This window comes from Podarcis erhardii, assembly GCF_964252035.2.
Source record: "Podarcis erhardii genome assembly, chromosome: 4".
Lineage (NCBI taxonomy): Eukaryota > Metazoa > Chordata > Lepidosauria > Squamata > Lacertidae > Podarcis > Podarcis erhardii.
In genome coordinates, this window is record NC_138508.1 from 78,670,469 (window position 1) to 78,683,326 (window position 12,858).

The 12,858-nt window shown below is 42.0% G+C and overlaps 1 long non-coding RNA gene across 2 annotated transcripts in view; it reads right to left on the minus strand.

Annotated features, from left to right (window-relative positions):
• LOC309339877 overlaps window positions 1-11,206 on the minus strand; it is a 28,778-nt gene extending 17,572 nt beyond the window's left edge. Inside the window, exons 1-2 of one of the 2 annotated variants that reach the window (XR_014155596.1) lie at window positions 10,572-11,206; window positions 10,309-10,343 (exon numbers count right to left, since the gene is read on the minus strand). This is a non-coding gene — a long non-coding RNA (uncharacterized lncRNA). Of the gene's footprint in view, window positions 1-10,308; window positions 10,423-10,571 lie in introns of those variants that run through there. The other variant, XR_014155597.1, reaches the window with a different exon arrangement.
• Window positions 11,207-12,858: the final 1,652 nt, after the last annotated feature.

Below are 12,858 nucleotides of genomic sequence, written 5' to 3' on the forward strand. Positions count from 1 at the left end.
TATTTATAGATAATGCTTATTAATCACATGGATTTGAATTCTGGAATGTATTAGATTAATATTCTTTTGTAGCCTAGTTCTGCCCTAATGCTGTGAAAAGCGTTTGCTGAAGGCAATTCACCGGAATAACTTATGGGGGGAAGTTAAATACAGCTGGTAATCTGCAGGTGACAGATAAAGAGCATAGGTGTGTGAGAGAGAGAGTGTGTGAGTCTCAGTTAGTACATCAAATGGTTGGTGTGGAATTGTCTTTACAAAGGCCTTCCTCTCAGAAGTTTTCAGGAATAGCAACTGGTGCATAACACTGTGGCATCCTGCTTTAAGCCCATGCCATGGCTTTTGGTTGTTATTTTTTTTAGAGTACAATTCAAATTGCTGCTCGTGGCTTCTAAAAGCCCTATAACATTTGGGACCGGGATATTGAAGGGATAACCTTATGCCACTTGAACTCATCTACCCACTGAGATTGTCAGTGGAGGTCCTATTCCAAGTGCATCTCAGAGAGAGGATGGAAGTATGATGGGAAAGGTAGGGGGTGCTCAAACCCAATCTGGACTTTGGCCATGTTTTGGTAAAGGTAAAGGTAAAGGGACCCCTGACCATTAGGTCCAGTCATGGCTGACTGGGGTTGCAGCGCTCATCTCGCTTTATTGGCTGAGGGAGCCGACGTACAGCTTCCGGGTCATGTGGCCAGCATGACTAAGCCACTTCTGGTGAACCAGAGCAGCGCACGGAAACGCCGTTTACCTTCCCGCCGGAGCGGCACCTATTTATCTACTTGCACTTTGACGTGCTTTCGAACTACTAGGTTGGCAGGGGCAGGGACTGAGCAACGGGAGTTCACCCCGTCGCGGGGATTTGAACCACTGACCTTCTGATCAGCAAGTCCTAGGCTCTGTGGTTTAACCCACAGCGCCACCCGCAGTACCCCATCACATTTAAAGAAACAGTAGCATAAGGAACTGTCGCAAAGGTTAAGGATGCAGCCCCTCCCCACCCCCATTGCTCAGAGGGGTGCAGCTGGCAGTGGTATGAGATGGGGGGCTGTGGCAGCAACTAGGTTTTGGAAATCCATCCCCCAGGAGAGTCTTCCTCCCACTTTACAGGCTTTCTGATATTCAGTGGAAACTTATGCTTCATCAGTAGGGCTGGTTCTTCATTATTCATAGGTGGTCCAAGCTGGGAGGCAGCATCCCCCTAACTAGCCTGCTGTCCTCAGATGCTGTGGAGGATACTATCCCATTGCCAGCGTTGAAGTAAGTAGCAGTCAAGTTAGCATATATATGTATGTAGAATGGGAGAGTACCATCTTCTCCTTTCCCTCAGGCAGCAAAATGTCTTGAGCCAGCCCTGCTCATGAGGACTTTGATTGGCAGGGAATTTCCCCTCATTCATTATTTTGATATTTGGGTTTGTTTGGTATTTGTGTGTGTGTGTGCATTGGTTTTTTGTTTGTTATGTTAATTTATTTTTGTTGCTTTCTGATTGATTATTGTACTGCCTCTGTGTGTGTTTTAATTTAATGTTTGCATGCTGCTTTGAAGGCCTTCGGTGGGAGGGAAGCTGTCAAACATATTTTTTTTATATATGAACTGTTCTAAAAGCTAAAGACTCCTTCACACATTTCATTCTTCCTAATCAGAGGGAGAGATTATAATGCAACATCATGAATCAAGTCTGCACCAGCACACAGAATGGACTGCTAACCCGTGCATCAGTTAAAGAAGTTCTTGCAGTGCACTTTGTACAGAAGTGTGTGCTTCTTTTTTGAATGTAGAACTTATCTCTGTGTTGGAAAAATATTATGTATAAAGCTGCTCTAACCACATTGGACTGGATTCAACTAACAAATCCAACTAGCAGAATCCAGAACACAGACTTCCACTAGTGCATTGGGGCTTACCTCACTTTCCTTCCCCCTCCCCATTTGCCACAAACACACACCACATTTTCTCGGGGGGGGGGGTGTCCAGGAGAACACCCCCCCCCCCGAATAGTTTACCCAGAGAGGAGACGGAGTCTTGTTCCTTCTGGCAAGCTGAAATTCTTGTGCTCATGAAGCAATTGTCATAGCACTACGGTGAATTCCTCTCCTTATTAATTTCAAAGTCACATTGTGTCGCATTGAACTTACTCCCTTGTAAAGTGTGCATTACAGCCCTAGAAGCCCAAACCAAGGCTATATTCCATGAAATAAAAGCAGTCCAAGAAGCCTTAGATCATTTATGCAAGTGAAGCCCCACCAACTGCTACTCTGGGACTTCCCTATTTAGAACTATATGACTATTTTATTGTTGTGGACTGAACAATTCTATATATCTAAGCCATGGATAGGCAAACTAAGGCCCAGGGGGCGGATCCGGCCCAATCACCTTCTAAATCCAGCCCGCGGACGGTCCAGGAATCAGTGTGTTTTTACATGAGTAGAATGCGTCCTTTTTATTTAAAATGCATCTCTGGGTTATTTGTGGGGCATAGAAATTTATTCATTTTATTTTTTTTCAAAATATAGTCTGGGCCCCCACAAGGTCTGAGGGACTGTGGACCAGCCCCCTGCTGAAAAAGTTTGCTGACCTCTGCTCTAAGCAATCCCTGTTGAGTTAAAGCATTGTATAGGATTGTAGTCTTAATTGTTCTCTTATAGCCTGATCCTATACATGTTTACCTGGGAGTAAGCCTCACTGCATTCTGTGGAACTTATCCCTGATTATGTTTACTTGGGAGGAGTAAGTGCCATTCAACTCAATAACATTTGCTGATAAGTAAACATGCACACAAACTTATTCTGTAAGAGAAGTGGGAAGATCATGTTATTTGTACATGTTATATTAGGATCTACTTTGAAGTTAGATGTGTAAATGTTAGACAGTCAGTGAGGTGTGGTGGTTAGAGTGTTAGACTAGGGCCTGGGAGACGAGTTCAAAGTCCCGACAGGGACATGAAACTCACTGGGCGAGTCCCCAGCTCTCAGCTGTTGTTGTGATGATAATATAGAGAGGGGGAGAGAGTTGTGTATGCCAGCTACCATGAGCTACTTGGAGCACAGGTGAGCTACAGATCCAAGAAAAAAATAAATATATTGACTCAAGCTATTCTTTTAAGGATGACTTATCTAATATGTTTATACATTTATAGGGTACATAGATGATATATATATAAATTATCCTGCATATATTATGGACTGTTTTGTTTTTAAAGAGGTCACTGGCAGATATGTCAGAAGTTTCCAAACGTAGACGCATGCGGTGTCACAACTCATGGGCTCTACTTGTTAAAAGTCCCAAACATTAAAAAAATAAAATAAGCATTACAAATTATGCTTGAATAATATCAGTGTCTGCTGGAGTGGACACAGGATCAGAATTGAATATATATATATATATATATATATATATATATATATATATATGGGCTTGAATTTGAAATCAGCCATGGTAACCCAGTGGCAATGGGCAAGTCAAGGCCTCTCAGAGAAATGGACATAGTAAGGCTCTGTTTCACAGGTTTGCTGTTAGGATAAGGTTTTTGCATACAAAAAGTGCTTGTTAAACTACTAGCCATAATGAGTAAGGGAAAAGAAATAAGGAGGAATTAAAACTGCAACATGCAACAAGCAATCTGAATATCAGCTGTGTGAATTTAAATTTTCCTTTGTCACTGGTTCTTAATATGCTGGGGGGGGGTCTCTAACACCAATGCTACTGCAGAACCCGCCTTTCTTTTTTCCTTTTTTTGGTGTTAAGTCAGCGCCTGAAATTTGCATTTAAACAAATGACATAGAGAACAATGTACCATGTCTTCTTTTTTTTCTCTCCCCCGTGAGACTGTTCTTCAAGTATAATGTAAAGAACTGCTAACTTTAAAATTACATTTCTGTCTGCCTTTTTAACCTACTGTTGTGACAAGTAATAACTGACTTCTTTAACCAAAAGAATTTGGGAAGGGGGAAAAATTGTTCTAGACCTGATTCATCTTGTTTACAGTGAGTGCTTTATAATGAATGTTTCACCTGAATAGTCAGTCACATTCCTTAAAACAGAATAAAAATGCAAATCTTTCAAAATACAAACATCGAGGAGAAAAAGAAAATGTTGTTCAATGCTTTCCTTTTTAAACTCATGATGTCTGTGGAGGATATTTGTTATTTACCATATGCCCTAAACTACATTAACTTATACCATACACCTGGTTTAAAATATGTTGACATGAACGTAAGATCGATTAATTGAGTATAACTTGCTCATTGATAGTCTAAATGCCTATGACCAGAATAGCTCAGTTGCCCCGAGGGAAAGTTCAGTTGGCAGAGCATGAGATTCTTGATCTCAGGGCTGTGAGTTTGAACCCCGCATTGAGCAAAGGATTTCTGCATTGCAGGGAGTTGGTCTAGATAATTCTCAGCATCCCTTCCAACTCTATGATTCAGAATGGGGAGCCAGAGACCCTCCAAACATTATTGGACTCCATCTTGCTGTATCCCTGAACACTGGAGAAGCTGAGGCTGATGGGAACTGGGAGTCCAACAACATTGGGAGGACCATCACTTCCCAATCCCTAACATACGACATGGTGATCTGCTATCCAAACTGAAGGTGCCCACTGGGGAAGTACAAGGCCCTGGGGCCCCAGTAGCTCTTTAGATTCTAGTCTCAGTTCATAGTTTCATGAATGCATTCAGGCTTCCTAGGAATTCCAGCCATTTTGCTTAGAATAAAAATGATTTTGATGAAGACCTAGAGCACACAAGTCAGAGTCAACTCTAGAAAACAACAGTGTGGAAATATTGTTTCTTGATTACTTGCACACTCTTCTGATGAAGGTGAACAGGTCTGAAATTTTAGCCATCCTTCAGGTCTGGGTCTGTATTTTCATATATCTAGCTAGCTAAGCAAAACTCCATAATGTAAGTAAATACTAGGTGATTAATTCACATATTGTATGTGACACTGCCTCCCCCACACACACACACAAACCTTTTTTTTTTACTATTAGCTTCCCACCCCAAAACGCACTGACACAACTGATAACTAAAATTAACTAAAAATAAAAAATCCCGCACAGTTGGAAGTTCCACTAGCAAGCGTTCTGTATTCATTTCTATGTATGTCATCAACATCATACAAATGAGATTGACCTTGCAATCAAAAAGAAGTGTTCAGGAGATAGGATGATATTAGCAATGCTCTTTCATTATGTGTAATGTTAGCTTTTTATTCTGAAATTGTTCAGACCAAATTGGTATCCCAGACCAAACAAACATTTACTTGAAAATCAGTGGAACTTGCTTCATGTCTTAGGCTTCATGTCAGTTGTTATATTCTTCCATAAGTTCCATCAATATGTACTTTTATTATTTAGAAGATAGGAACAAATTCTGACCTGTGTGTTTTTAGCTTTGCCATGTGGGTACATGTACATTACATTACAACATCCAGGCTTAAGGCCCTATATAAGGTTTGCCTGCCTTTTTCAGAAATTTTAAACTGCTTTACACCCCATTAAGATTGAAATCTTATATCTACTTATTTGGGAGTGAGTTCCATTGAACTGAATGCCTTACTTTTGAGTAAACATAGATAGTATCCATGGGGGAAGGGGAAGTCAAATCTTACATGTGAATCCTTGAGAACAGACTTGTTCTTAAACGCAATATTAGAAACTGATCTCAAAAATAAAATACTTTCATGTATGCTGGTTTTGAGTCATTCAAATTGTTAAAATTGGTGCTAGATGGGTTCTAAATGGTTTCTGCTTGCATGCATGAGATGAGCACTGGAATAAACAGCAAACCAATTTGTTTAAGTGAACCCACAATGATGTTGGTACACTTCATTTTTTATATAGGGATTCTGAAAACTTAAGCAAATTCTCTGTAACTGGACAGCCTGACATAAAGCATACATCTACCGATTTATCTATCCTAAAATCCCAGGTTGTCAAAATTATTGCAGTAACATTACAACCACAAAATAGAGGCCACAGTAAAAGCGAGAGAAAGTTAACCATAGCAAAATCAAATGGAATGCATTTTCAAATGAAAACTCTTTCTCTGAATATTCGTAACACTAGGCTCTGAAGGCTTCCCAAAGCAGAGAACTTCAAAGAGCTGGGCCTAAATACAGAACACACTTTGGAATTATGGGACCTGCAGTTGTCCTCTTTCCCAAATCTCAGTGGTCAGGAGGAAAAACAGGCCCTAAGATACACAGGTTTGAAACTGTTGTAGGTTAAAACCAATGCTTCGAAATGAATGCAGCTAGAAGAATCTGGCATAGAACAGAATGGGCTTCAAATAAATGATTTATTTCCTCATAGTGATATTTTAGTATCTGACAGTGCAAAGAAGACTAATTCAGCATGGATTTGTATGTGTGATGTGAGACAGAGTGTTACTTTTCAGAATCAAGTTTTCCCCCATAAAAAAAAAAATACACAATATTTCAGTTACTGGGGAGGAATCTAAATATGACTGCTAAATTGATGTTTTATCTGTAAAAGGGCAAAATAATTGTGGATTTAATCTCCTAAATGTATAAAGTGATTGCTTAATTTCTCTCTCTCTCTGTGTGTGTGTGTATGTGTGTATGTGTATTCTAGATGCTAAAATGTTATAATTTGTGCCTTCTTTTATTTAATAGGTTTAACATAAATGGCTCTTTTTGTTGTTCCTTAATAGGATTTTCCTTGAATATAATATTATATATATTTTTACCATTTATAAGAATTTAAATAACTTTTAAAAATCACAAATAAGATTCATATTCAAAACTGATATTATGTTTTACTAATGGATGTAATTGTATTTATACACACACATACATATAGATGCTGAGAAGCTACAGATATGATACTGCAAAGAGTTTGTTTTCTCTTCCCTCATAGACCTCCACTTTAATTCCAAATCTGATGAACAGGACATTTGTGAAAGTTTGTGAGCATACTCTTTGACAGAACCAAGAAATGTTTAAATACAGAATGTGTTTACATCCTGCTTGAGGTTTAAAAATATAAAGAACATTTTTACTGTATGGAAAATATAATCTGCACTAACAAGCAAGAAAATGTGATGTCGCTAAATAGAATACACACACACATACATACATATATATATATATATATATATATATATATATAGTTCTGTTTCCCAATCTACAAGCTAAAACAAACCTTGTTCAAATGAATGGGATTAAATTAGTTTAAACCCAAATACACTACTTTAACTATGCTGTGGATCTGGCTGTATGTATTGGTGAAGTGCAAAATAAACCACTAAAATGCTTTTCTTTTTTTGTCTTTTTCTTTTTGTTTATCCAAATTTGATCATGTTTTTGCAGAAGCAAATAGCAAATATTTCTTACAGTGTGCCACATCATGTGATACTATCTTGTTAGATTTGAGTCCTCTGCCTCCTTGCAGCAGGTCTTTGCACGTGTTCCCCTTTCTATTGTCATTTCTGCTTGCTTCCTAAATAAAACCTTTACGTAAAGGAGACGAGTGCCCAGGGCCACTCTTGTAAATACTTTCTGTGAGCTTAACACCATGACACTGAGTTCCTAATGCTTTGACTAAACACACTCACTGACAAGGAAGACAAACCTCAAGTGAAATTCTATGCACACATACGTGGAATAAAAAAAATCTGCAGTGTTTATTTTCCAGAAAATATGTTTAGGTCTGAGAAGCCAAATCATCAAGGCATGATTCTCTTAGACTTCAGCAGGATAAAGATAAGGCCCCAACTGTGACCCTATTGAAACACTGTGGCTGGAGTGCTGAGTGGAACCAAAAGTTTCTCTTCCAGCTCAAAGAAGTATCATGTTGCTTTTAACAGTTAAGTCCAGAGGAAACTAGCCCTACCTAATGAATACATACATAAAGGAGCTAGGCTTAAATCTACAAGACCAAGAAAGGCCAGAAAGTGATGCAAATGAACAGTGATATCATGAGTACACCTAATAAGAACACAAGGCCATCCCACTGGAATCAATGGCAAAATTCTGATTGCCTTATGGCTGTCAACGTTCTGTATTTAACCTTTGTGCCATTTTGCTAGAAGCTCTTGCTGAGATCACTTTGCTACTATAAGGAGCATTAAACTTAAAAATAATAATAATAATTGCAAATCCACTTTTTTAAACCTCATAACCCAAATCCACATTTTGCTGTGAAATACATTAACAAAAAAGTGTTCCCTTCCTTTGTGGTGGTTGCAACATATGACAGCATTTTAAGCAATGTATTGTATTGAGGCCACCACTTACTGAGGAATTTCAGTTAATTGGTTTATAGCCATAATGTACAAAAATAATGTGCTGCACTATAAATATATTACATATAGGAAGAGGGGGAATATTGGATATTACACATAATAAGGTGTATTTAAATAGGTAAGATAACATGCCATCCCTTTCTACATAAGTCTAATTATAAAATACATTATATAATATTTGTTACATTATGGATAGTATAAGAACAGATTGGAGTGTTGTGTTTGTGTCCATTGACTCCTCCAAATTCTTTTCCTTCTAGTGAAGTGTAAAATAAAATTAAGCATCACCATCCAACACAGATTTGGACATGCTTTTGGCTTAAGCACCCCAAATTCTGTGCTGGATTGTTGCCAGTTTTTACTGCTTCTAATATTGTGTCATTCTTACTACATTTGACTTTCAAAGGCTTGCGGGTTTTTATTTTTTTAAAAAAATCAAGACTGTGATACTAAGCCACTCAACTTGGAAATAAATTTCATTTAAATCAATGGTAACTACTCCCCAGTCCAAGTGTTAAGATCAAGGTGTCAAGATATGGTTCTGTATATCTTTTAAAAATATGGCAAAATGCTGAATCAAACTGATGGAATCCAAAGTGAGGTATTTACAGATAAGAAAAAGGTAGCTAAAGTGTAAATACAATACATTTCAAATATTAATATTTCCCATGATTTATTCACTGGCTTCCATGTGTCATTTCAAGTTAGTTGCACTTCATATTTCAAAGGAAAAATATGGGGTGTCCCCCCCTCAGTACAACTGTTCTGTTAATTCATTTTGTAATATCTGTGTGGTTAAAGCAAACAGATCTGCACTAAATTACTTATGCCAGAACCATGCTGAATGTATCAGGATATACAAGTTTACATTATTGTCTTATGCATTATTATTTTTTCTTCCCACCTATGTTATCTAGCCTAACTGGGGGATCTGCTTATTTATTTATTTTACATGTGTTTGGGTGTAGAATGAAGTTGGGTATATGTTTTTTAAGCCTTCTGTAAGTTAACAGCTCTATTTAAATTAGTCATAAATATGAAAATGCTAGCCTCATTCTCACTTATCTTACTAAATAAGCACCTTGTTGAATTCATTATTAAATTTCTACTACTACTCCTTAGTGACTGTGTGATTGCCTCAAAAATATAGCTGGAAAAACTCAGTGAGATGTTTCATATATCCTTGGTTACCGAGATCAGATCATTTTTTTCTTGATGCCTGAAGGTAAATTACTTCAATATAATTTCTAAATAAATGAGTAAGGACTAACTCTAATATCAGACCCTGCTAGGATATATATGCAGCTAAACATAATTCAAATATGGCTAGCCTTAAGTGGAAAATGGTCCTAAAAAGGTTGAAAAGTTATGTTAACCAGTGAACAAGTGCCAGCAACTTTATGATAATCACTACCTGCCAAATTATTTGCTAATATACACTAGAAAAAAATACATATCTAAGCATTGAATAAATTTATAATTAGACAATGGAAAAATTACAAATGCATTTTTTAAAGTATTTTCCCTCAAAGGTGGCATGCAAATAGAATTACAAAACTGTGATCTGTTTCAATGCAGAACTATATTTAATGTGTAACAGGTAAGTCTTTGTCTATTCTTCCCTGTATTTTGGATTTTAAAACAAAATAATACACATTATATATACTTATCTGGAAGCAACTCACAAATTATTTTCATGATTGAAATAAATCATAGATTTATTGGTAGGTGATAGTAAATGCAATATTTCCATATATGAGCTATAAAATGTTCTCCACATAAGTGACCATATCTACCAAGTCTTCAAACGCCACAACTTTAAAATGCAGATATAGATATATAAAAAAAACTCTAGCATACCAAGACAAAAATCAAATGTCTCCTTTCCCATTTAGTGTTTTTATGTCATTAAAACCTCACAAGCAAAGCAAATGTACAACAAGACAGAATAAATTGGGGAAAAGGGAGGTTGTTGGTTAAAAAAAAAAACTTACTGAGCACACAGGAAATGAAGGATTTTCTTCCACAATGATACCAACCTTCTAGGGTAGTTCCTGGGTTAACAGATCAGCCCCTGTCAAGGAGAAACTAGTGAAGTCTCCTTTGATATATATAGAGAAAGAAATAGATGCCTGCAGTTGAGGATCGGGAGAGGAGGATGGCTGGGGGGGGGGGAGAGTGCAGTCAAACTTGGGTACCAAATTTTAGGGAAGGGCTGCTTTTTAAAATGATGCGGGGTGGGGGTGGGAGGAGATGGAGAGGGGGGTCGTCGGGATCAGAGGAGCGCTTCCCACTCGCCTACCTCTCCCGATCCATCTCCATCACCATCTCGACACGCGCGCGCGCGCGCGCCCCTCTTCCGCCACTTATCCGCGCGCATCCTCTGCTCTAAAAGAGAGGCGCCAGGTGGCGGGGAGCGGGGAGGGAGGACGGGACGCTAAGGCCACTTCTTCTTAATGATCCGTCATCAGCCGGGGTGACTCGCGCGCGGCGGCGGCGGCGGCGAGCCGAGTCTCGGGGCTGCGCGCCTCGCGCCTCTGCTCTAGGAGAACCGCCCAGCCCAGCCTTGCCTAGCCGACGGCCGGGGTTAGAGGCAGCGGCGGCAGGCAGAAGCGAGCGGCAAGAGCGGCGGCAGGATTCCTCGGCTGAGGCGGGAGCGAAGGGGCTGCAGAGCGGAGGCAGGCAGGCGGGCGGGCTAGTCGGTCCAATGGTCCGGCTGGATAGCGAGCGGAGAGAAGGCGGGAAGGGGAACGGCAGGCTGTGTGTGTGTGTGTGTGTGTGTGTGTGTGTGTGTGTGTGTGTGTTCTTTCCCCCCTTCCTTCTTTGGTTCCCCTCCCCCTCCCTCAGGTAAAACGGAGACACCCCCCCCCCTCAGACCCCGGTCTTTCCTGACGGTGGGGGGGCACCGCCAGCACCACCCTCGACCCTGAGGAAACCAAGCTCGGCGGCGGCGGCGGCGGCGGCGGCTGGGGGGGAGGGCAAGGGAAGGGAAGGGAAGGAGGCGTCCGAGGCAGCGCGCGCGTGTGGTGGTGGGGTGTGTGGCGGAGAGGGAAGGTGGCGGAGAATTGAACTCTGGAAAGTAAACCAGCCCAAATGGGAGACTCAGGTTGGCCAATTGGTTGCGTCGTCGCTTTGGGCGGGAGGTGCGGGGGGGGGGGGAGAGAGCGAGGGAAAGATGCGCTGGCAACCTCGCGTGTGGGAATGTGGCGGGGGTGGGGTGGCGGGAGGAGGGGGCTCCTCGCCTTTCCTGAGGCGGTGGGGGTGGGGTGGGGCTACCTGGCACGCCGCGCGCGCGCTAGTTTTCCCTCAGCGAGGTGTTTAGCTTGACTGGACTGGCGCTGTCTGTCGGGGGGAAAGCTTATCTTCCCGCTTGCCTGCCTGCCTGCCTGCCTGCCTGCCTTGCTCTCCCGCCCGCTCGCTCGCTTCTGCCTCTCTTTCCCTCTCGCAGCCCAGAAGCCTCCAGCAAGGGTCAGGCAGAGCCCAGGAAAGCAATTAAAGGCGCATCTGCCGCTCTTGTTTGCCTTTCCGTCGTCCGAGGAGGTCCGGCTACTGCCAGCTCCCTGAGGGATGGACGGCTTCCCTCCCTGGAGGGACGGGGGTGGAGAGACTGAGAGAGAGAAAGCGGAGATTAAATCCAAAAGATTAAAGTGAAAGTCTGCCTTTCTTTTCCCCCTCCCGTCAACACACACACACACGCGAGGGAGACACGGTTTTTCATTTCTTTATTGTTTAAAGAGTTTCCAGCGAGAAGACTCCACAGCTCTCCACACTCACAGCCCGCCTCTCCTCAGCCCGCGCTCCTCTAATGTCTGGTGTTCGCAGAGGACTAGTCTCTTGGCGCCCGCCGTCATTCCCCTCATCCGCCTTCTGGCAACTTCGCCGCGAAGAAACGCCAGCGGCGAGGCGTCGGTCTGGGGCTGGCTGGCTTCGCTCTCGGCCTCAGGACACCGAAGGCAGGCGGAGGGGAAGAAAGGGGGGGGAAAGAGGAAGGGGCCCGGCCTTTTTGCCGCCGCCATTGCCCCCTTCCACGGTGGCACCGGTGGGAAACCTCGACTAAATAACAGCTGGGGAGAAGGGAAGCCTCGCGGAGAAGGCTGAGGGGATGTTCTTTCCCGCCGCTTTGGAAGTGGGAGCTCCGAGACGTGGAGACTGATTGGCCCCTGACAGCAGCCCTTCTATAGAGAGGCTCTGTGGAAATGAAGGCGGCCTGTGGCAGAAGCGCGCGGGTGGGTATCTGTCCGCGCAGGGCAAGCGCGATACCTTTAAAAGATTTGTGAGCCCCGAAGAAAAAATAAATAACAGAGAAGAAAAGGAAGGCAGGAGGAGCAGATTACTTTAAGCGTTCCGTTTGTCGGCGATCCAATTTTATTAGGATTTACTCTAATTTGCGCCGCGCATCCCTGGGGAAATAATGCCTTGATTAATGTAATCCTGCGCTGGGATCCCTCCACAAATGCCCTTCTCCCTGGAGAAGCCTCCTGTTTGACAAACAAAAAACAGAGCAGCAACTCTTGCAATCTGCACTCACCTTTAGGAGCTGGGCGGGAATTGCGGGCGGGGGGGGGGAATTGGGCGGGAGAGAAAAGTCG